We start from the raw sequence: 25,297 nt of genomic DNA on the forward strand, positions 1-25,297 counted from the left end.
GGGCCCATGTCCCCTCTCCCCGCTGTTCCCCGCCTCTCTTCGGCCTGGGCCCATGTCCGCTGCTCCCCGCCTCGCTTTCCCCTCCAGGGGACCCCCTCCCCGCCTCTCTCCGGCCTGGGCCCATGTCCCCCCTCCCCGCTGCTCCCCGCATCCCTTTCCCCGCCTCTCTCCGGCCTGGGCTCATGTCTCCCCTCCCTGCTGCTCCCCGCATCCCTTTCCCCGCCTCTCTCCGGCCTGGGCTCATGACTCCCCCGCCTCCCTTTCCCCTCCAGGGGACCCCCTCCCCTGTCTCTCCCTGGCCTGGGCCCATGTCCCCCCTCCCCGCTGCTCCCCACCTCTGTCCGGCCTGGGCCCATGACTCCCCCCTCGCTGTTCCCCTGCCTCCCTTTTCCCTCCAGGGAATGCTCTCCCCGCCTCTCTCCGGCCTGGGCCTAATACCCCCCCGTTGCTCCCCTGTCTCCCTTTCCCCTCCAGGGGACCCTGTCCCTGCCTCTCTGACCTGGGCCCATGACCCCTCCCTTTCCCTCTCCAGGGGACCCCTTCCCCTGCTTTTCTCTGGCCTGGGCCCTGCCCACCCATGCTGCTCCCTCGCCTCCCTTTCCCCTCCAGGGGACCCCATCCCCCTTGTCTCCAGGCTAGGCCTGTGCCCACCCTGCCTTCCTTGCCCTCCTCTGCACTGCCCCCACTCTCCTTTTCAGGGGGCCCTGTGCTCCTCGCTCTTGGACTGGAGGCCATGCCCCAGTTCTAGCTCCCTGAGCAAGTGCCTGCACACACTAGGGTTCCTTCCCCAGCTCCTGCCAGGGCTTGTGCTCGGAGGCATCTGTGGGCAAAGTCAGGTGCACTTTGGCCTACCCCTTAAGGCAGAGGTGGACAAACTACAGTCTGGGGGCCACATCAGTTCTCCAGATGTTTTATTCCAGGCCTCAAGCTCCCACTGGGAAGTGGAGTCTGGGGAGCAGGGTCAGGGTCTTGCCGCACTCATCCTGGCCCCCTGGAAATAGCGGTATGTTCCGCCTCTGGCTCCTACATGTAGGGGCAGCCAGGGGGCTCTGCACACTGCCCCATCCCAACTGCTGCCCCTGCAGCTCCTATTGGCTGTGAGCTGCAGCCAGTGGGAGCTGTAGTGACATTGCCTGTGGACAGGGCAGTGCCCAAGGTAGTCTGACCGAACCTCTGCACAGGAGCTGGAGGGAGGACATGCCACTGTTTCTTGGAGCTGCTTGAGGTAAGCATTGCCCAGAGCCTGATCCCTCTCCAAACCCCTCAGTCCTAGCCCAGAGCACCCTTCTCCACCCCAACTCCATCCCCAGAGTCCACACTCCCAGCTGGAGTCCCACACCCCAACCCCCAATTTTGTGAGTATTCATGGCCTGCCATATAATTTCCATATCCAGCTGTGGTCCTTAGGCCAAAAATTTTGCCCACCTCTGTGTTAAGGGCTCAGAATGGTAAGCCTTTGGCTCTGCTTTCCTGCTTGGTGACCCACAACATGATAGCCTCAGCAGTGACAAAGGAAATAGATCCTCTCATGGACTTTCTTTGAAAGGAGAAGTTGGAGGTCTCTAGGAGTAATGAGCCTCTCCACAAAGGCTGGTCCTGTGAAAGTCTAGACTTTCTGCTCTACAGGCAGTACTGAAAGGACTTGAGGCATAGTTGGGAACGGGGTGGGAGGAGGTTCACTTTTAAATTTCTGTGCCAAAGGATTTAATAATACTTGTTCTTTATTCCCCATGGTTGTAGGTAACCCTGCAGTGGGAGAAGCAGGAATAGGGCATCCTGCAGCCTGTCATCATACAGACCAGGCTGAGGAGCTACCTTTTCTTTGACTTAGCATAATTTCTTGCCACTCAGCTGGAAAAATGTGAAAGTATCTGGAAGAATGCATCTTATGGTTGTTCCTATTTTCTGTCCCTCTCCTTTTCCTGCCTGTCCGTTGCTTGCCCTCTTTGATGTACGTTTGATGCCTTGTTCATAGTGTGCCATGTAACAGTATTTGAAAATAGTTTAAAATGAGTTGCATGCACACTCAGTATAGTTAAACACATTGGAAAAATAAAGCATGTGAGTACCTGAAGGGACCAGTTCATAGCAAAGTTTGAACTGTTGAATACACAGACAAAGCCATGTGGCACACAGTCTTCTGGCAAATTGTTTTCAACCGTAGTTCTTTATTTTTGAACAGTAATTCATCATCATCTTGTTTATTACAGCAGTGCCTTAGGGCTGGTGGTATTGTACACAGAGTAGTCAATTCCTGCCCCTGCAGAGCTAACAATCTAAATAGATAAGATACACTGGGAGGGGAGGGAAGGGATAGGACACAGGGAGAGTGAACAAGGTGATGGCAGCAAGGATCATGTTCTATGTTTTTTTGGAGTGGTATGGATTTACTTAAGAGGGGATAAGCTAAATGAAAGAGGAATCAGGTGGGGAATGGGATAGGTGAGGGGAGAGTGGAGCTGAGCTGAAGAGTGAAAGATAGGGAACAAACAGCCAATTAACACAAGGCAGAGAAAGTCATGTAGAAAGTGCTGCTATAGTTTAAATTATAGCATGGACAATTTATCAACAGCAGCTTCAGAGAAGAATAGCTACCACCAGGCATTTTCTCAGCTTTGTCATCTGCTGTGTGGAAATAAAAACAGCAATTCCAGCTATTTAGCCAGCTACCCAGCTGGAAGTATCTGATTTTTTTTTTTTAACCTGATTGTGAAGCAACAGTTATTTTCTGTGATCCCAGCACTTCCACCACTAACAGTGGAATTCATGACTTATTACCCATTTGAAGTATAATACATATGAGTCACTACGTTTGCATAAGGAAAAGAAAAATTACTTTATTGATCTTACCACTTGATTTTTTATGATTTCTGGTTAGGAGCATGCAGTTCTATCACTACTTACTCTAGTGGTGTGCTTCTGTAAGGGAGCCACCATGGTGCTTCCTGAGGAAGACACTTCCCTTGTAAGGATTCTCCTCCTATGTAACAATTGCAAGCCATCTGGAGACCTAAAGCTGAGGAAATGGCTCATTAGTTCAAGTGAGCTGGTAGATGAATCATTGTCATGTAATCTACTCTTGCTGACAAAACTGGGAGGGTTGGACAAAACAATGTGGAAACTTCCTTAGTCACATTCTGCCTAATACAATCCAGGTTAAATATTCAGCACCCTTGCAGGATGGGGTATAACAACTACAACCCACCCTAACTGTTAGCCCCCAGCCACACTGCGCCAGCTGGCTAGAGCAATCCCAGCCCCATGCCTCAGAGTAGCCCCTGCCAGCTCCAGTCCTTCTCTTGTATTGGTTAACTGATTCAATTTTAATTGTTTAAATAGTTAACTTTTTAAACAATATTTACGTTCCTATCCTGAACCCCTTCTTCTGGCCTTCAAACCACCCCCTCCCCCACATCTCCAAGCTCATCAGAAGCAAGCTCCACACAGACCCTGCCAGAACAGATGCAAAACCTGCAGATGTATATACTCTGCTAGACCAATCAACACCCCCATCAACACACCTTTCAAGATCCATGGGTCCTACACATGCCAATCTCGACATGTGGTGTACCTCATCGAGTGCATTAAATGCCCCTATAACACCTATGTGGGTGAAACCAATCATTATGCTCTTGAATGAACTCACAGGAAAATTCTAAAAGACAAAACTTACCATATTACATATGGGTGAACACTTATCACAAAGTGATCACACTATGTCTGACCTATCAGGCCTCATCCTCAAAGGAAACCTGCACAACACTTTTAAAAGATGAGCCTGGAATCTTAAATTCATAACTTTGCTAGACACCTAAAATCATGGTCTTAATAAAGATACTGGGTTTATGGTTTATTACAACAATCTGTACCTACTAACCCCCTTTTTTGTCCTACAACTACAAGAGTGTTAGGCCACTTCCCCTTGAATGGTCCCTTAGAATATGTGTATGTAGATGATATAGGGAGGAGGGGTTTAGATTTATTGGGAACTGGAGAAACTTTTGGAAAAAGGGGGAGCCTATAGGGATGGGCTCCACCTAAATCAAAATGGAACCAGGTTGCTGGCACTTAAAAAGGTTATAGAGCAGTTTTTAAATTAGAGGGCTGGGGGGGAAACCGACAGGTGCAGAGGAGCACATGCTTCGAACAGAGACATCCCTTAGGGGAGGATCTATTAATGGAGATTCTCTATGTTCTAGTAAGGAGGAGAGGATGGACAATGATAAAATAGAGGTAGAATCTGATGAGAAACAGTCAAATGAAAAAGTCCCTTTCATTTAAATCATGTAATGGCAGACAGCTAAAAAGTGACAAGTTTTTTAAATGCTTATATACCAATGCTAGAAGTCTAAATAAGATGCATGAACTAGAGTGTCTTGTATTAAATGAGGATATTGATATAATAGGCATCTTGGTGGAATGAGGATAATCAGTGGAACACAGTAATATCAGGGTACAACATATATCAGAAGGACAGAACTGGTTGTGCTGGTGGGGGAGTGGCACTATATGTGAAAGAAAGTCTAGAATCAAATGAAGTAAAAATCTTAAATGAACCAAACAGTACCATAGACTCTCTATGGATAGTAATTCCATGCTCTAATAATAAAAATACAGCAGTAGGGATATTTTACTGCCCACCTGACCAGGATGTTGATAGTGACTATGAAATGTGCAGGGAGATTAGAGAGGCTGTTAAAATAAAAAATAATAATGGATTTCAGTATCCCCATATTGATTGGGTACATGTCACCTCAGAACGGGATGTAGTTTCTTTGACATGTGAAATGACTACTTCTTGGAGCAACTAGTCCTGGAACCCAGAGGAGGTGAGGCAATTCTTAATTTAGTCCTAAGTGGAGCACAGGATCAGATCCAAGAGGTGAATAGAGCTGGACTGCTTGGTAATAGTGACCACAATATAATTAAATTTAACATCTCTGTGGCGGGGAAAACACAGCAGCCCAACACTAGCATTTAATTTCAAAAAGGGGGACTACACAAAAATGAGGAGGTTAAACAAAAATTAAAAGGTACAGTGAAAAAGTGAAATCCCTACAAGCTGCATGGAAATTTTTTAAAGACCCAATAATAGAGGCTCAACTTAAATGAATACCCCAAATTAAAAAAACATAAGAGAACCAAAAAAAGTGTCACTGTGGCTAAACAACAAAGTAAAAGAAGCAGTGAGAGGCAGAAAGGCATCCTGTAAAAAGTGGAAGTTAAATCCTTTAATGAGGAAAATAGAAAAGAGCATAAACTCTGGCAAATGAAATGTAAAAATATAATTAAGAAGGCAAAAAAAAGAATTTGAATAACACCTAGCCAAAGACTCAAAAAGTAACAGCAAAAAAAAATTAAGTACATCAGAAGCAGGAACCCTGCTAACCAACCAGTGCGGCCTCTGGATGATTGAGATACTAAAGGAGCACTCAAGGACAATAAGGTCATTGCAGAGAAACTAAATGAATTCTTTGCATTGGTCTTCATGGCTGAGGATGTGAGGGAGATTTCCAAGCCTGAGCCATTCTTTTTAGGTGACAAATCTGAGGAACTGTCCCAGATTAAAGCATAGCACCAACTTTTCTCAGTGCTGGTGGGTGCTCGACACATCTGACCCTGCCCTGACTCCACCTCTGCCCCACCCCTTCATGCCCCTGCCCTGCCCCATTCCAATCCCTTCCCCAAAGTCTCCACCCCAGCCCCACCTCGTCCCCAAGTGCACTGTGTTCCCACTCTGCCCCCCCCCCCCCCCCCCCACCACCGCCCCCCCCCCCCGTGCTGCTGCCCCATACAATTTCAGAAGCCCCATAACAAACCAGCAGTGGGTTTTCCCAGAGATCTGCGGACAAGCAACCATGGAGGTAGCCGAGTGGAGAAGTCACGGGACCGCATGTTTAGGGGAAGGGGTAGGCCGCGCAGGTGAGGCTCTGGGGCGGCGGATAGCTGCTCGCAGTGAGCCATTTTCGTCCCCTGTGGGTACGGGGATCATCCGGGAAGAATTCGTGCCCAGGTCAGTCTTCGGCACGAACAGCCACGGAGCACGCGCACTAGCAGTCAGCACCTATCGAATTGAGTGTCATTAGAGACGTGTGTTTGGAAATAAATTGATACGAAACAGTAATAAACTCACCAGATCAGATGGTATTCACCCAAAAATTTGAAGGAACTCAAATGTTAAATGCAGAACTAGCTAATCTGTAGGCCCTTAGCTTTCTAGAGTACCAAATGGACTGGAGGATAGTCATGTGATGCTAGATTTTATAAAAAGGGCCTTTAGAGGTGATCCTGTCAATTACAGGCGGGCAAGCCTGACTTCAGTACCAGGTAAACTGGTTGAAACTATAGTAAAGAACAAAACTGTCAGACACATAGATGAGCATAATTTGTTAGGGAGAAGTCAGCATGTTTTTTGTAAAGGGAAATCATGCCTCACCAATCTAGAATTCTTTGAGGGGTTCAACAAACATGTGGACAAAGGGGATCCAGTGGATATAGTGTACTTAGATTTTCAGAAAGCCTTTGACAAGGTCCCTCACCAAAGGCTCTTAAGCAAAGTAAGCTGTTGTGGGATAACAGGGAAGGTCCTTTTATGGACTGGTAACTAGTTAAAAGATAGGAAACGGTGGGTATGAATAAATGGTCAGTTTTCAGAATGGAGGGAGGTAAATAGTAGTGTCCCCCAGGGGTCTGTATGGGGCCCAGTTCAATATATTCATAAATGATCTGGAAGAAGGGGTAAACAGTGAGGTGGCAAAATTTGCCGATGATACAAAACTACTCAAGATTGTTAAGTCCAAAGCAGACTGCAAAGAGCTACAAAAGGATCTCTCAAAACTGGGTGTCTTGGCAACAAAATGGCAGATGAAATTCAATGTTGATAAATGCAAACTAATGCACATTGGAAAACATAATCCCAACTATACATATAAAACAATGGGGTCTAACTTAGCTGCTACCATTCAAGAAAGAGATCTTGGAGTCATTGTGGATAGTTCTCTGAAAACATCCACTCAATGTGCAGCGGCATTCAAAAAAGTGAACAAAATGTTGAGAATCATTAAGAAAGGGATAGATAGTAATACAGAAAATATCATATTGCCTCTATATAAGTCCATGGTACACCCACATCTTGAATACTACATGCAGTAGTAAAAAGATATATTGGAATTGGAAAAGGTTCAGAAAAGGGAAACAATTATTATTAGCTGTATGGAACGGCTAGCATATGAGGAGAGGTTAATAAGATTGGGATTTTTCAGCTTGGAAAAGGGGTGACTAAGGGGAGATATGATAGAGGTCTATAAAATCATGTGGAGAAAGTAAATAAGGAAGTGTTATTTACTCCTCATAACACAAGAATTAGGGGTCACCAAATGAAATTAATAGGCAGCAGATTTAAAATAAAAAAAGGAAGTATTTTCTCATACAGTGCACAGTCAACCTGTGGAACTCTTTGCCAGAGGATGTTGTGAAGGCCAAGACTATGCCAGGGTTAAAAAAAAAACTAGATAAGTCCATGGAGGAAGGTCTATCAATGGCAATTAGCCAGGATGGACATGGATGGTGTCTCCTAGTTACCGTTTGCCAGAAGCTGGGAATGGGCAACAAGGAATGGATCATTTGATGATTACCTGTTCTGTTAATTTCCTCTGGGGCACTTGGCATTGGCCGCTGTCAGAAGACAAGATACTGAGCTAGACTGACCTTTGGTCTGACCCAGTGTGGCCATTTTTTATGTGCTAACTACTTGTGCTAAACTGTCCCTTTAATCTTCTATTTAGCGGTGATACTGTACCTTTTCCAGACCTGAAGAAGAGCTTTCTGTACATTGTGATGGAGCAGTGGGAGAGTGTTCAGGGGAGATATATAAGCCCTAGGTAATTAAGGCATGGTTCCCTGTAGTCTAGGGAAGGTTACTACAGGTTAATTGGAGCATCTGTAGCCAATTAATGCCCTCTCAGGGACCTAATAAAAAACCCTGCTTCAGCTAGACAGGGTAGAGTGAAGAAAGAGAGAAGATTGGAGTTTGGAGGTGTGTTGCTGAGACTTGAAAGACTAGAGATCTGGAGGAAGGGAGACCCTGCCCTTGCACAGCAGGAAGATTCCCTCTTAGTCCTTGACACTGGGAGAGGAACCCTACCAAGGGGGAAGAGGGTAAGAAACCCACAGAGGTTGAGAGGGGTTGGGGCTCAGAGTGAGGAGCAAACCCAGACCCTTTCCCTCCTCTACCACCTTCCTGGAGTCCTTGGTGCCCCAAAAGCAGAGCAAGGGATGGTCTTCTCATCCCCCTGCCAAGAAAATCATGGGACTCCTCCCCATACCAACACTGGCCATTTTGTCACATGATCAAAAGCTTGTCCCTCTCCAACAGAAGTTGTTAGAACCCATTTCCCTAATACCCCAGGACCAATATGTCTACAACAACACTGCGTACAAACACCCTGTGAGTCAAATCAAATTCAGAACCCTTCGGTATGACACACCGTACAAATGTTGCCAAACTTCTAAAAAGGACAGAACTTTCAGATCTCTGTCTGAGTCAGATACAATGCTTCAAGGATTTACCCAGGATAGGGTTTACATTGGGTCTCTAGGTTTAACCCCACATGTCCATTTGTGATTAATGCCCATTTCTAATCCAGTGGCAGGTTGCCAGGTAACATGCTGGAATGTTTGCTGTTTCTCCTTCCCCTCAGGCAGTGGTGAGCTGGAGCCAGTTCGTGCTGGTTCATGTGAACTGGTTGTTAAATTTTGAAGCAGTTTTAGAACCGGTTGTTAACCTGTTTCCCTGCGAGAGGGCACTGCGGCTTTGATGGGCTCTGGCTGGGAAGAGATGTAATTCCTCCTCTGGCCGCCAGGGGCACTGCACTGCAGAATCCATGTGGGCCGCTGCCTGGCCCTGGGCACGGGCCCTGTTGCTGCTGGTGTGACCCCGACCCCGGCCGTGAGGCTCCCGTTGCTGCCTTGTGGGTCCTTGGCTGCTCTGCTGGGCCTGGGCTGTGTCCTGCTGCTCGGGCTGCTCCAAGCTGCTCTCCCCGTGAGTACCCACCACCCTGTCTGCAGTCAGCCCCTGTCTCCAGCCAGCCCTGTACCCCCTGCCCGCAACCAGCCCCTGCCGTACCCCCTGCCCTGCCTACACCAGCCCTGCCCCCTGGCCTACCTGCAGCCAGCCCCTGCTGCACCCTCTGCCCTGTCTCCAGCCAGCCCCTGACACACACCCCTGCCCGAAGCCAGCCAGCCAGCCCCACATTCATCTCTCTCCAGTCAACCCCTACCACACCACCCTTCGGCCCTGCCCAAAGCCAGCCAGCTCCACACTTCCTGCCCTGCCCTGCCCTGCCTGCAGTCAGCTCTGAACCCCCTGCCTCCAGCTAGCCCTACCCCATGCCCCTGTCTGCAGCCAGCCCCGCACCCTCTGCCCTGTCTCCAGCCAGCCCCTGACACACACCCCTGCCCGAAGCCAGCCAGCCAGCCCCACATTCATCTCTCTCCAGTCAACCCCTACCACACCACCCTTCGGCCCTGCCCAAAGCCAGCCAGCTCCACACTTCCTGCCCTGCCCTGCCCTGCCTGCAGTCAGCTCTGAACCCCCTGCCTCCAGCTAGCCCTACCCCATGCCCCTGTCTGCAGTCAGCCCCACGTTCACTGGTGCCCTGCAGTTCCTAGGGCAGTAACCCTGCACATCTGCTTCAATGAGGGGGACAGGGAGCAGCTGGGACCCACACGTGCACATCCTAGGGTGACCAGACAGCAAGTGTGAAAAATTGGCACAGAACGAGGTGGGGGTTACTAGGAGCCTATATAAGACAAAGACCCAGAAATCGGGACTGTCCCTATAAAATCAGGACATCTGGTCACGCTAGCACACCCCCAGGGATTGGCAGGGACCCACACATGTGAAATGGAGCTCATTTCTAGTTCAGGCCCATCTTTTTAAAAAAAACTTTAGGTGAGATTAACATACATCCATGTTTTCCCGGACATGTCAGGCTTTTTAGTTCTTAAATCGCCATCCGGGAGGAATTTTTAAAATTTAAAATTCCTGGGAAAATACGGACTTTTTTTATTGTTAAGTGTGGCTTTCAGTGACTCAATGCATTGCCACTTCTTATGGAGAAAGGTACAAAAAATTCCTACTGTGGCACATCCCTTAAATCAGAACTTTTTATAGGGAACCTGTTAAGATTTTGGCAGCTCATCACTGCCCTCAGGTTCAGGTTAAGCTAGCAGCGGGAGGACTTGCTGATGTCCTCTTACACTTACCACAATTACTAATTATTTGTATAGCTCTTAAAGACCTCAGTTAGGGTGGGGGCTATATGCTAGGTGTCCTACTGACATATAGAAAGACAATCTCTCTGCCCTAAAAAGTTTACAACCTTTAACCTGAATTTGCTGCTGGTATAAGCAGGGGCAGCTCTGTCAAAAGAAATTGCTCCCATCCGCCCCAGTGTTGTGTTTATCCCTTTGTCTTTGCATCACATCTTACGCATTACTGAAAAAAGAATGAGTCATGGGAAAGGACAATCTTGAGGAGTTATGATCACTGTTGTATTATAAATGAGCAGGAGGTTAGACTAGATGAGCATGATGTTAAAGTCAGTCTATAAACCCTAGTAGCTTGAAACAAATACCCTTTGCTGTTTTTAACTCTCTGGGCTGGTCTACACTAGGGGAGGGGATCGAGCTAAGATACGCAACTTCAGCTACGTGTATAACGTAGCTGAAGTTGAAGTATCTTAGATCGATTTACCTACCGTCCTCACGGCGCGAGATCGATGTTCGCGGCTTCCCCTGTTGACTCCGCTACTGCCGTTCGCATTGGTGGAGTTCCGGAGTCGACAGGAGCGTGTTCGGGGATCGATATATCGCGTCTAGATGAGACATGATATATCGATCCCCGAGAAATTGGCGGGTAGCGAAGACGTAGCCTCTATTATACCTGCACTATAACTTCTTGTTATAGGGTTGTTCTTGAGTGCCGATTAGTTAATCTTTGTGTGTATATGAACATAGATCCAGAGTTTTTACATTGGGTTCTACCTGCACACCTAAAAATGGGCATTGGAGTGGACAGGTAGATTTTTAAGCTGTGCAAATACACAGCTGCCTTGTCAAGGGATTTAGGGGGCTGATCCTTCACCACTGAACTCATTGGGAGTTCTGCCATTGACTTCAATGAGAGCAGAGTCAAGCCCTTATTCATCAACACTCAGAAATGGTGGGGAGTGGAGATGATATGGAACTTTGCAAGAAAGTGGTGCGAGCAGCCCATAACAGAAAATGGAAATACCCCAGAAGTGTGTCAAACGACAGGAAAAATATTTCTGGCCACTCGTTTTAACTGCTAAAATAGCTCTAATGGGCTAAATTATGCCTTTCAAGGCTCAAGAGGCAAAATTCTGTGACTCATAGTAGACTTGCATTTTTTAACCACAAAGTGACTAGTTTTAGATGAAAGCATACCCAGCAGATCATTTTACAGCTATTATAAAGATATCAAGCAAGCCATATTTTACCTACAGTATTAAAAAAATTCCTAATGTGTCAAGCTTTGCGCTTATTGAACTTGTCAATAAAGCATTGTTGTAGTAAGGAAAACCAATCATTAAATTATTTAAGCAAATTTAATGCTTGTGAAAAGCACTGGTCTGTTTGAGAGGCCTGGAGAATGAAGTTTTCTATACACAGAGCAGTTACAGCATATATAGCAGTAATGCAAGATTCTCCTAGAGTGTCCTGCCAGCGCTCCTCAACTGTGCCCTGAAGATTACCACTTTTAGCAGTGAAAGGAAAGTTCCATTCACTTGTTGGCCTCTCCATCAAGAGCACCAACAACAGCGAAGATTACAGTGGTAGTTTTGTGAGTGATATACACATGACACCTGTGCGTTTGATTTCATGTAGGCTCTCATCAAAGAGTCAGATAGTAACTTTTGATCCCTACCACTCAGGGATGGAGTCAAACAAGTAACCATGAGCTGTGTCTTTCTACCAATCTTCTGAGCCATATAATCTCTTCCTAGTTGCATAGCTACAACATCAAGGCATGAATGGATGATCATCATGAGTGAGATCAGAAACAAAAGAGCAGCCTATGCTGGACTAACTAGAAACAGAGAGAGCCAGGGCTAGAAATAGTGACATGGACACTGACTAGATAAGTATTACATTAAAAACAAAATCCTTAAACAGTCATGTCTATAGTCTCTTAAAAACCTCTATGCTTCTCCTTGAATCTCTGAGTTACTAAAATAGACATTTTTAAATCTGTTATAATAATCTAACATTTTCACTGGTTATAATATTTCTTTCTCCTCGGCCATCTTGGCACTGTGGAATGAGACCGTTCAGTTGCAACTCACTGTTAGATTTTCTTTTTGGTTCTTATGCTGTTGTGGTTGGGCGTCCAGCCCTGCAGGCAGGTTTTTCAATTTTTAGCTATTCTTTTGTTTTCTGAATGCTGAAAATGTTTCATATTAATTTTTGTAACTCTCAAGCCCTCCAAAGAAGATATCTGTGTCTGTTCCCTTACATGTGTGCATGGGAGGTCAAGCATGAGTGGCATTGTAACTATAAACAATTCTAAAGAAAATAAAAGATCCTGTGAGCAAGGAGTGAAGGTCCCAATTGCATGTACTTAACTTCAAGTCAGTGGGACTTAACGTTAAGCATAGTCATGATTAGAGGGTCTAGCCAGCTGAATGGAAAGAACATCTCAGTCCTGTTTACTGATGTCTGCGGGAGGTCCACCGGAGCCGCGGGACCGGCGAGCAGCAAAGCGCCCCCCGCGGCATGCCGCCGTGCTTGGGGCGGCGAAATGGTTAGAGCCGGCCCTGGAACCCAGATTTCCCAGCTTCTAGGGTAGCTCCCCAACCAGCTTTTGCCCCAGCTATAAGCACCCCAATCATTAACTCACTTTGGAGAGGCCAGGAACCAGAAAAGACCCTCCAAACTGGAGAAGGGACATTTGAATTTTAAAACAATAAGCACCCACTGTTAACTTTAACCCCCAAACACAGGCTCTGGAATTGCATATAATCTAGGATTTGTGCAATGAGAGTTTGCTAATGCAGTTGTAAAATTAATCGGTTTATACCATTAACCTCTGCAACACTTCGCCTTTAAAATTCTGTTAATTAACACAGCAGACCAGATGAATTCCTAGAATCAATGAAGTTATTTGGGGATGAATTTGGCCTCATCTATTGGAATTGGTAAGGGCAGTAAGTTCCATAATATTGCAGGCATGGTTCCTTCAGAGAGAAAATCATGTTTTTCCTTCCCAAAACAATAGATCACTTTTTTTCTCACCCAGCCCTTCTGGTTATCAAGTTCAGAATGTGAAGTAAAGTTCTGATGGTACTTGTCACCAATGTGACAGAAGGAGCTGCTAGTGCTGGTGGAGGTAGTGGTTAAACTGTGGCTTTATAACTGTCACCTGAGCTGAATGCTGAACTGGCTGCAGTAGTCAGCCGTTCTCTTGCTGCCTTCAATTCTCATCCTTCCTACAATAATGTTCTAGAAATTCTTCTCAGGTGGTCAAGTTTAGGGTGAATTTCCAATTAATTCCTGTGCTTTTCTTCTGCATTTGGGTTCTTCCTATGGAAACTCTGTTCTCATTCCCTGTTTTGCCTTCCCTTACTCCCCGGATACTTGATTAAAAAAAACAACAACCCACCACCTCATAAAAAAGGTTTTTTCCCTTTCCTGGGATGTTTCTGCTACTTTGATTCAGTTTATGGCTGCTTGCTGCTATCTTTTCACCCCGTTCTCTAGCCTTTTCCTCCTCTTCACGTTGCCATTAAGGAACGGACCCTATTCCCTGCAAAAGAGGAAGACAACAGCCTCACTCAGACTTCTCCATGTATCACACTCATCCCTAGCTTGCAGCCCCATGAAATGGCATGAGTATCTGCTTTCCTTCCCTGCTTCTCCCTGCTCTCCATTGTTCCAAGAGGGAGGAGTTCAGGAGCTGGGAAAGTTCACAAGTGCCCAGTAGGAGTCTCAGCTGTCCCCTGAGGGAGGGCATGATGTTCAGAACCGAACCAAAGGCTAATCCCACCCCTGGCACATCAGAGGAAGAATTCTGAAGTCATGGGCAGCAGGTGAAGCTTCCCCGGGGGGAGGCTAGCTTCCTATCCCACCTCTTCCACCTGCGGCCCCACCTCTTCCACCCATGGCCCCACCCCTGCTCCACCTCAGCCTTAGCCCCGCTTGCTGCTGCCCACCACATCCCTCCTCTCCTCCACCCTCTTCCCCGCAAGGACTCCATCACCCACCACATCCCTTCTCTTCTCCATACCCCCTTCCCCGGCGACGCCCACAGGCACACGGCAAGTGGGAGACACCTCACAAAGTTGGGACATGGTGAGCAGCGGGGACCTCCACAGAGGGGGTTGGAATAGAGGAGAGGAGGGACTCAGCCAGGTGCCCGTGGGGACCTCAGGGAAGAGGCAGAGCAGGGACAGAAAGATGGAGAATGCAGGCAGGGCCACCATGGCCTAAACATCTGGTGGTGGCTGCACCAGTGTAGGCCAAGCATTCCCTAGCCTATTATACCTGCCACCTATGTCTCAAGTGCTCATTTTGTGGAGAGCTCATTCTCATTTGTTGCCTAGCCAGCTCCACAGTGGTGGCTGCAGCCTGATGCTACCTGGTGGAAGAGTGCGTACAAACTTCTCCTTACCAGGACTGAAGAATGGGGAGAAGGGAAGACACAAGCTGGGGGGAAGCTGCTAGAAGCAGCCAGACGGGGAGCCATTAAAGTCCCTGTGGGGAAGGACTGGGGGTAGCATCTAGGCAGGGGGAGATAATGTTTTGAGGTACCCAACCATCTCCTAGAATCTCCTTGATGGACAGAGCCGAAGGCTAAATCACAACCCCAAAATCTCAGGAGGCAAGACTTTTTGATAACTCCTCTATCTCTAGATCAGTGGTTCTCAAACTAGGGCTGCTGCTTGTTCAGGAGCTATGATCAGCCGAACCTGCAGACGTGACAGGTAAACAAATCGGCCCGGCCTGCCAGGGGCTTTCCCTAAACAAGTGGTGGCCCTAGTTTGAGAACCACTGCTCTAGCTCACCCTCTGTCTCGGTCAGCATATGACCCCCATCTTCATAGTATCTGAGTGACTCTCAGACATTAATAAAAGTATCACCACAACACTGCTGTGGGAAGTGTGATCTACATTTCACAGGTAGGAGAGTGAGGCACAAGAGGTTTAGTGCTTTTCAAAGGTACTGAGCACCCACAGGGGGGCTCAGCAAGTGACTTAATCATTTCACTTCTCACTTCGTTACATTTCACTTGTTTGGTATCTGTTCTGTCATAAAACCGCTAGTTGCCCAGTTTGATTAGAGTCTTCCAGAAAAAAAAAAAGCATTGACAAGATTTCAATTTCTGATGTAAAAACATGATGAAAAAAATAAAAACTTCAGAGCTTCTTTCTAAATCAAAATGGAGGAAAAGGGGCATAAACTCATTTTGTATTTCTTTTGCAAGTCACCTTAAGCACATCTTCAACTGTGTAATTCACAAGTAGTGCACATTTAACACACTGACTTAGTGTGTTTCATATCCCCTTCTAGTGGTTGGTCCACATAAGATGGCAAGATAACTGCTAGAGGAGTTATTCCTGACAGGGCTTTGTTGCGGACTCTGGAGCTGGAGAGCGAAGCAGTTCTGGAGCAGTGGAGCTGCAGGTTTTTGCCTGGAGCTGGAGCAGAGCCGGAGCACAGCTCCAAAGCCCTGATTCCTGTAGCTCAAGTGGTCAAGACCCATGTTTGTAGGTCCTGGTTCAGCAAAGTACTTAAGCATATGTCTAGTTTTAAGCAAGTCCTGATAACTTCACTGGGAGGGATCAGTCATGTGCTTCAAGTTAGACCCATGCTTAAGTACCTTGTTGAATTGGGGCCCTGGGCCTATATTTTTAGGCAATGCAACCCCTAAGTGACGTAGACCATTAAGTCCCATATTCAGAAGTGATTTAGGTGTTTCGGGGGTGTCATTCACAAGAGGGACATAGGCACCTAATTTCCACATATGGCGTCTAAATTCAAAATTTAGATCCTCAAATCCCGTGCTCAGCTACTGCCTAATGCTGTCAGCACCTAAACTGAGTAAGGCCTAAGTTTCCACCGGTAAGGTCTCCTTGATGCCTACCTGTGTGCTGGTGGGGATGTGCACATCCGCGTGGTCCTGACACCACCCAGCTGCTTGGCACCTATCTCCAGTGGGATTCACAAAGTAGGCATTTCCCTGCCTCTCTCTTCTGCAAAACCTGGGGGGGGGGTGTGCGTGTGTGTGCGCGCTCCGGTCTCCCAGCTGTGGGGTGGGTCTCTCTCATTCTCTCCTGTTGAAGCTGTTCCATTTTGTATAGTATACTGTACTTAAATTGTCAGTGGAGTAGGAACTTGGGTGTCCCTCATCCCAGCTTCAGGCCCTAACCACTGGGCTATAAAGTGAGTCAATCTTTCTCTGGCCCAGTAAATATTTAATACCCCCTTTGAAGGGTGGGGCTTAGGCCTCGCCCCTCTCTTTGGCATTTCCTATTGGCTAGCTTCCACACTTAAAACAGGGCTTCACAGAAGACAGTATATTAGGTGTTAACTCTCTCAATGCATTGTACACCAATCCTTGTCACCTAAGTTGGAGTTGTGAATTTCATTGGGCAGTAAGGCATCAAAAGTGAGATGCTACAATGCTCAGCCTAAGTCTCTGTTGTGAATCCCACTTGTAGGAGCCTAAGTCCCATTCAAAGTCAATTAAAAGATTAAATACCTTTAAAAATCTGGTTTTTAGTGCTGAATGCTCTGAGTTCAAATGCTGATGATAACCCATGGGAGAAGGAGAGGTTATTACATGCACATGCACTGAAATTCTGTAAGAAATTTCTCTCCTGAGTTATGCATCTTACAATTTAGCAACATTTTTACTGAGCATATTCAATGTACTAATTTAAATACCCCTGCATGTCCAATTTCAGCTGTTTTTACTATAGCACAGTGTGATGGACTGTACCAGACCCTTTGAGGCCCTCCAGAGGGCCTGACAGTCTTACCATACCCCATCCTAGAAAAAGACAGAGTGGGGTCCTCCAAGTGACCTAGAGTGGCTGCCTCCCCTGCAGCCTATCAGGGCCCAGCAGGCTAGTACAAAAAGATCTGCAGGGCCAGAACAAGTTTAGTTCCTTGCTGGAGCTGGAGGACCATGGATGGGGTGCCCGGCTGGCTGAAGGAGCTACAGGTCCTCAGACAGAGCAGTGCTGGTAGAGATTGTTGGGAGTGAGAAGGCGCTCTGGGTTGGCTGCTGGGATTCAACCAGGACAAGGCCCTGAGGTAAGGGTGAAGAATGTGCTGGGGCTGTGGGGAGTGGCCTAGAGATTCATAGCAGTGAAGCAGTGTAAATAAAGAGATATGGTGGACAGCTGCTATCTATAGGGTTCCTGGGCTGGAACCCACAGTAGTGGGTTGTCCTGGGTACCTCCACTGGCCACTGGGGAAGTGACCAGGACTTTAATACACCCCAGAAGGGGAACTGAACTCTTTAGTGGCCCAGTAGGAGAGCTGGGACCAGAAAGGCCAAGAGATTGCCTCCAGGGAGGGCACCCTGGAGTATGGCTCAATACCAGGGCTGAGATCATATAAAGACTATGGGACTAATTAAGGACCTGAGCCCAAGGAGGCTACAGGGAGAGAAAGGCCGCATACACACTCCACCAAGGAGAGGTCCCAAGAGGTGAGTGCCACCTCCGTACTGGCAGAATCAAAGTTGATTGCATGGCTGACAAGGGACTAGTCTCCACCATCTGGAGATCCTGTCTGTTTTGAGATGCTTCCAAAGCCAGCCCCTCTAGACTGTGAAAGAAAAACCAAATCTCATGTCCTCATGCTGCAAAAATACTCAAGAGAAATTCTGAACAACAAGAAAAAAATATAACTACCTCAGAACTTCAGCCATAAATTGAACAGATCTCCCTGTTTCAGGTTGGGCCAGATCTATGGAATTAACCCTTAAAAGATGAGAAAAAATTCAGGTAAACAATCACAAATTCTCCCATTCTCTCTCAGGGCTAGGTCCACAGATCCTCAGTGTGGATACAGAGTGGTTGGTTCATGCCACACCTGGGAACTAAGTTGGTGTTGGAACTGGTGGTTGGTTGCCTCTGGGCCTGGCAAAGGCCAGACCACATGATGACCTAAGGCTTTCCTCCAGACCCTTGAGCAGGTGGCAAAGGCATCAGGATGGGAAGAGTTGACTTGAGTGGCTTGCATAGTGCCATTCCTGATGGGCGAGGCACAGAGAAGGCGAAATCATTGCCTTCAGGGAGAAAGCCTTGGGGGTATGGCCCGATACTGGGACTGTTTAAAGACTGCAGACACACCTGGCTAGAAGGAGCACTTGTGAGAAGTGGGTGCCACACCATTATATGTACCCAGAGCAAAAGGATTCCCTTAGTTGAAGGCACTACCACAGCATGCAGGACCCGCCTGCCAAAGCTTGCATTAGCCAAAGACTGTCTTGTGAAACTTGGTAAATATACGCAGGGATGACCAAGTTGCAGCTTTACAGACATCATAAGGGCTCTGCCCATTGTCAGCCCAGGATGCTGCTGCCACTTGTACTGAGTGAGCTCTGGTGCCCACTGGAGGATTGAGTCCTTTTTGCTCTAAACACCTCAGCAATGCACCACCATATCCACTGGGAGACTGATGCTGTAGATGCCTTTAGCGCCTCTTTTGTCCATCAGATGAAATAAGATCAGGAAGGCTGTTTTGCTCATGCTCTGTTCCTTTCAGATAAAGCATTCAGGCTTGTCTTGCACCCTACAAATGCCCTGGTTTCTGCTTTGGGTGAGAAGGATGCAGACAAAAAGAAGGCAATGAGCTCTCGTGTTCAGCGAAAAACTGAATTTACTTTTGCGAATAAAGGTGCAATCCATTCTTAAAACCACCTTCTCTTTGTGAAAGATGCAGTAGGATGGATCAACTGACAAAGCTTCCAACTCTGACACCCTTTTTGCCAAAGTAATAGCACTCAGAAAGGTTACTTGGCTAGTCAGGTAATACAATGAAACTGATTTCATGAGTTCAAAGGGAATGTGCATGAAGGCATTGAGCACAACGTTCAAATCCCAAAACCAAGCTCTATGTACCTTTAGAATGGCGGAATAGCTGAACTGCTCTAATGAAGCAACATATGCCCTTTTGGTAGGAAATGGAAGATTTTCTGCATATACTCAAAACTGAAAACAGTGCAGAAATGTGAACTTTGAAGGTATTGGCCTGCAACCTGATATTGAACAATCTTGTAAACTCCAGAACATGAGATATTTTGGTTACATGATGCTAAATGTGTCTGTCTCGACACCAGACTTTGAATTTAGACCAGATCCTTGAGTAAGTCCTGTTTTGTTTGTCCTTTCCTAGATGCTAACAAAGTTTCAATGACACCAGAAGAGTAACCCTTTCATTCTAGAAACCTCCTTTCAAATGCCAAGCTGCTAAATTTAACTTGCTTGGATCTTTGTGAAGAACTAGCCACTGGGATAAAAAACCTGGCATTGGATTTGGGAATAAAAGTGGATCCACTGACATGCTCATGAGTTTGGCAGACCTCCTTTCTGATCTTCTGTATTATCCTGGTGGTGATGAGCATTGGAGGAAAAGCATAAAGTAAGCCCTTTGGCCACTTGAGCAACAGGGCATCTATGCCTAGGGCTCCCGGTTCCCTTTTTCTTGCAAAGTATTTGTGAATCTTCCAGGTTTGCCTTGGATGCAAAAAGATCTAGAATTGGAGCTCCAAAACTTTTGATGATCATTCAGAAGGATGCATCCTGAAGAGTCCATTCCACCTGATTTTTTTTTTTTTACTTTTTTTTGCTCAGACAGTTGGTCTTTGCATTGCCAGTGCCCTTGATATGCCAGGCCCTAAATTGTAGTGTGTGGAGACATGTTGCTTCCTTTTTTTTAGCTGCCTTAACCTCATCCTCCTCCCTTCCATCCCAAAGGTTTATATATGTCATTGCCAACGTATTGTCTGTCACTATTAGAACATAACCATTTTGGATGGGGCCAGTTGTTGGCTAGCATACTGTAGTGGGTTGTTGTTGGTGGTCCCCGCTGCCCATGGTCCATGGGTGTCCACTCCGCCTTATGTGTTGCCCACTGTTGGGGAATAAGCATGGCAACACACAGCCTGGGGCTCTGGCCTGCAGTCAGGGTAGAGTAGCAAACACCATTAGGAGTCCAAGCCCTTAGTGGGGCAGGGTAACAAGTCTCTAGCTCGGGGCCTGTATTTAGGTTCGAGCAACAAACAGTTTGGAGCCAAAGCCTTTTGTCAGGGCAGGCAACAAATCCTCAGGCTGGGGTGGAGCACCCAGATACAATCAAGGAGGCTCAGGCAGGATTCACAGAGCCTAGTGTCCTAGCTTGGCAGATTGTAGGCTGATGCAGACCTCCTGGCCTAAGGAGGGGGAGTACTGCCACCCCACAGGTGGGGTGTCTAGTGTTGTCTAGTTTCCCTGGGCTACTTCCTACCTCTCCCTCTGGGTGTACCTAGATCCCTAGAGGGTCTTAGGGTAGAAGGCCCATAGTAGTCCCGACAACTCCTCTGTGGCTTGGTCAGTGGGTGGCTCCAGCAGATTTGACCATTCTTCAACTCTGCAGGGGCTGCGGCAGTCTCCCAGCTCAGGAAGAGGCATCTGGCTCCTTCAGCAGCTGCAGCACAACTGAGCTCCCAGACCCGCCTTTTATACTTCCTGTCCCACCCACTGACTTCCAGTGGGAGGGATGAACGTGGCCTGGTTCCGCCTACCAGGGCTCAGTGAATGGTCCCTCCTCCTCTGGGTCTGTGAGAGGACACTCCTTCTCCCTACACATATTTTATTGCCTTTAGCCCTAGAAAAAAAATTCATTCCGAGAAGGACCTTTTTCCTTGGGCTACCAACGTCTCAGAGAATGCTCCACATGTTTCCCAACAGACCTCTCTGGCTCCACCATTGCCATCCCTCCCTGGAATTTCTCTGGACCCATCCACCAAACCAGAGATCTCAACACAAGTGATGGAACATTCACTATCCAGTATGGAAAGAAAAAAATCAGAAAATGGTGGGGGAGAGACAGCAGGAAACTCTGGAGAGTCCCATATGCATTCTTGTCCAAGGCACTATCCCTATGCAGGACATGATCATCCCTAGAATGCTCATGAAGGTGCTTATCTAATGTCCTCAGGCACCTCCTCAGGGAGGTAATTGTTGATATGATCTTGTCCCATTTTTCAGATGGAACTGCTCTTGGAACTAGACTGAACAGGTTGCCTAGCCTTCTTTTTCACTGGTGATGTCCATGAAGACAAGGATGAACATAAATGTTATGATGAAGCAGAACCAGACACAAACACCTCTTTTTTTTTTTTTTTTAAATGTTTTTTCTTTCCAAGTATAAAAACCTGGTCAGCAGTGCTTTTAGCTCTGGCACCTGCTGGAGAGAAGACAGAGGAACTACTATTCCAGAAGAATAGGCCAGTTTTCTCCTAAGTTTCTGAGGTAATTTCCTGAACCCATTTTCCCTTTAATTTTACTCCTTAGGGGACATGGGGATTGGGACCCTGAGTCCTAAGAATCTCTTCTGCTAACAGGCATCTCTTTATCTTTACTCCTTTGAGAGTGGGTACAAGGCCTTTAAGGGGACACTGCAGCTGGTGCCTGGGGCTCACAAGATGGTGGCCTCTGACATAAAGGCACTCTTCGCACCAAATCTGAGAGCTCCCTAGCCAAGAGAGAATTTCTTCCTCAGGGGAAGAGTCCCTTCTCCCCTCCATGCAGAATTCCTGACTTCCCTTGGAGCTAAGGGCAGGAGACCAACCAAATTGCCCGATGAGGGAAAGAAGAGGAAACGATCAGACCCATGCTGCAAAATGGTGTTAGGGGCTGCTCCTTGCTCTGTCTCTGGAGGATTTCTCCACATTGGACCACAGGCCTTTACTGTAATTGCCTCCGGTGCCCAAAAGGCTCTCAATCTTTCCACCATCCTTCATGACATTTGTGACCGAGCTGTCAGATCCATTGCTGGTGAGGAACTCCTGGGGAACCAGCTCCTGGGTCAGGGTATGGCAGCCAAAGCGAAATCTTTCTGGCCCAGCGGATGTGGTGGCTGGAGTGCACAAGGCACAAACCACTCCTGCACCCTCTGGAGGGACACAGTCTATGTCTTTCTTCGCCATCTTCCTCACTTGTTATCTGAGCAGTGAGTGAGAGGAGAGCAGAGGGGGGATGACATGAAGGTGCTGTATTAATTTCATGCAGGAGACCAAGAACCCCTTCAAGGTTTTTTGTTTGTTCTGTTACAAATTCTCTTGCTCATGATAGGTGCTGGATTCCACTGCCCTGCCAATAACTACAGGATGCAGAAAACAGGGAGGGGCTCCAAAATATGGGAGCTAGTCTCTCATCAGCAGTCCAATCAACTCTGATTCTGCCCTTACTTCTACAGCCAGGTGACTATCCCACACTGAGGATCTGTGGACCTGGCTCTGCCTTTTTGAATAAGGCCTTTCTCTTGCAAAGGGCAGATGAGTGCAGTAGATTGTGAAGTTATTCACCAACATGATCTCCACCCCCTCCAGAAGTGGAGGGTACTTGCTATAGTGGGGGATGAGGCCAGCCGGCTATTTCCTATAACGTGAACCAAGACTGAGCAATTTCTCTGTATGAAATTCTGCTTTATCTCCCCAGCAGAGAGAGAGAGAGAGAGAGTGGAAAAAAAATCAATAGGGTCCTGTGGTGTATGAATGGTAGAGTGCATGTTACAGAACATTTATACCACTGTGGAGAGCAGAACTTTGTGAACCTGCTCTGGGCACACAATATGCATGTATATCTCATGTGAACTACGACCACTGACCAAATGTTTTTTTCCATACTGCTTGTAAAGTTATCTGATTAAAATATTATATAACAGTGGTTGCAACAATGATCTGTATGATATTTGCAGCTAATATTGTACAAAGGTTGTCGAATGTGGGGGTCTATGAAAAGGTTATGATTTGCTGATTATGATTATGCTATCTGTATGCATGCATCATTTTTGTATTTGAAGTTATAAGTATTGGCTCTATACTTGGATTTCAAATGTTTGCTCCTGGGGTAACGTCCACATGTTAGCTAGTCAGCAAATCTTGGAGGGACTATTCAGATTAAGTGGCTCACGGAGGGAAATTGAACATGTGACTTGCCCATGTAAATCCAAACTCCATCTTGTTGCTGTAATTTTCCACAGTAAGAACAATGGGATGCCCTCCACATGGCAAAAGCTATAAAGGGCCCTGGGAACACCTCCCCTTTGTCTTCAGTCCTGCTTCTTGCCTCTGGAGAAACTTTGCTACACCCTGAAGCTCTGAACAATGGACTGAATGACCCATCCAAGCTGTGGATGTACTCCAGAGACTTGACTTAAGCCAGTAGTTTATTCCATCACTGCTACAAGCCTGAACTAAGAACTTTCCCATTACTGTATGTAATGGATTCCTTTAACCAATTTTAACTCACTTTTCTTTCTATAAACAAACCTTTAGATACTAAAGGATTAGCGTCAGTGTGATTTTTGGATAAAATCTAAGTTATAGATTGACCTGGGTGTGTGGCTAGTCATTTGGGATTAGAAGAACCTATTATTTGATTAAACTGGATGTAAAGAACCCCTCATCTCTGAATCCAGTATTTTTGGTGATGATATAAGAACTGGAATGCCTGAGGAAACTGCCTTTGTTTTCTTGTTAGCCAGTGTGGTGAAACATGAGTTTACTCTTGTGTAGGGTGACCAGATGTCCCCATTTTTATAGGGACAGTCCTGATTTTTGGGTCTCTTTCATATATAGGCTCCTATTACCCCTCACCCCCGTCTTGATTTTTCACACTTGCTGTCTGGTCACCCTACTTTTGTGGCTGGTTTTGGTCTATCTTTTCAAATAATAATCAGCAGTTTTGGGTTGTGTTTGCAGGGCTGCCCGTGGGGTTGGGGGGGGAGGGCAAGTGAGGCAATTTGCCCCAGACTGTGGGCCCCACAGGGGCCCCCATGAGAATATAGTATTCTATAGTATTACAACTTTTTTTTAATGGAAGGGGCTGTAGTAAGAGGAGGCCCTAAGATATAAACCTTGGTATCAGAGGCCTGGTATGAGGCCTGAGGCCTGAACTAAAGTAATGGTCAAGACTTTCTAACATAAAGCAAAGTTAAGCTGTGAGCCAGAGGCAGGCCCTGCTCACAGAAGCTGGCAAGGAAAGGGCTGATGCTGCAGAAAGAGACATACCTTAAAGGTACTGGACACCAGATATCAGAACATTCGCATACTTGTACACTCCACACAGATAACAAGGAAAGACTGACCCATCCCATTGATGGGGGCAAAAGGGTAATACGATGGATAGAGTTGTTTTGTTCGAACCAACATGTACAAGGTAAGAGGCGGCACCTTACTACGTAGAGGGATTGTACCTGGCTGCATAGGGAGGTTGCACCTCAATACATCAGGAGTGATGTGTAACTTGTTTGTACCTGTTTATAAGAATGCATCTCTGGGGCGATGTCTTTGTCCAGCCGAGGAGGAAGTGGAAAGTCCCACCACTGACTGAGCCGAGTCCGTTGACCGGGGGCACATACTCGTAGTATGCCCTGAATTAGACTAAGAAATCTACAGGGAACTATTATTGTGTCCAATACGGCAATAAACCTGGCCGAAGTGCCTTCGTACCTTACTAGACTCTGTGGTCATTGGGGGTTCTCTTCGGGTCTGCTGAGTCAGCTATCTTCGAAGAGCTGGGACAGCACACAGAGGGAACACACGCACGCAGCCAAGTGATATCAACATTGAACAGAGCAGAGCACCAGACTGGTAGCATCTGACAACAGGGGCCCCCGAAATTGCTTTGCCCCAGGCCCCCTGAATCCTCTGGGTGGCCCTGTGTGTTTGCCCTATTTCTCAGCAGTTCATCCGGAATTTGGCATCCTCAGTTATGACCCACTAAGGCACGGTTACACTACTGTCTCCATGAAGGGTTGATTTCTGAGCAAATACATGTTTTCAGTTTTTGGATCTGCCAGGGGAAGGGATGGTGGCTGCTGGCTCTCATTATATGACAGGGGAGGGCTTTGCCGGGCAGGGCACCTGAGGGGAGGGAACAGGAAAAGGGGTCAATGGCTAGTAGGCAGGACGTTAGCACATAACCGAGGCCAGGATCCTGGATGGAACAGATGTCATCTTGGGAATGTGGATAGGGGGACTGAGCATCGAGGGAGG

The 25,297-nt window shown here is 46.9% G+C and overlaps 1 long non-coding RNA gene across 1 annotated transcript; it reads left to right on the forward strand.

The window, feature by feature from the left end:
* Positions 1-478: 478 nt before the first annotated feature.
* LOC142047113 (uncharacterized) lies at positions 479-22,752 on the forward strand. The gene is made up of 2 exons (XR_012656290.1): positions 479-1,225; positions 20,985-22,752. It is a non-coding gene; the product is annotated as an uncharacterized LOC142047113 (long non-coding RNA).
* Positions 22,753-25,297: the final 2,545 nt, after the last annotated feature.

The sequence above is a fragment of the Chelonoidis abingdonii genome, chromosome 7, assembly GCF_003597395.2.
Source record: "Chelonoidis abingdonii isolate Lonesome George chromosome 7, CheloAbing_2.0, whole genome shotgun sequence".
Classification (NCBI taxonomy): Eukaryota; Metazoa; Chordata; order Testudines; family Testudinidae; genus Chelonoidis; species Chelonoidis abingdonii.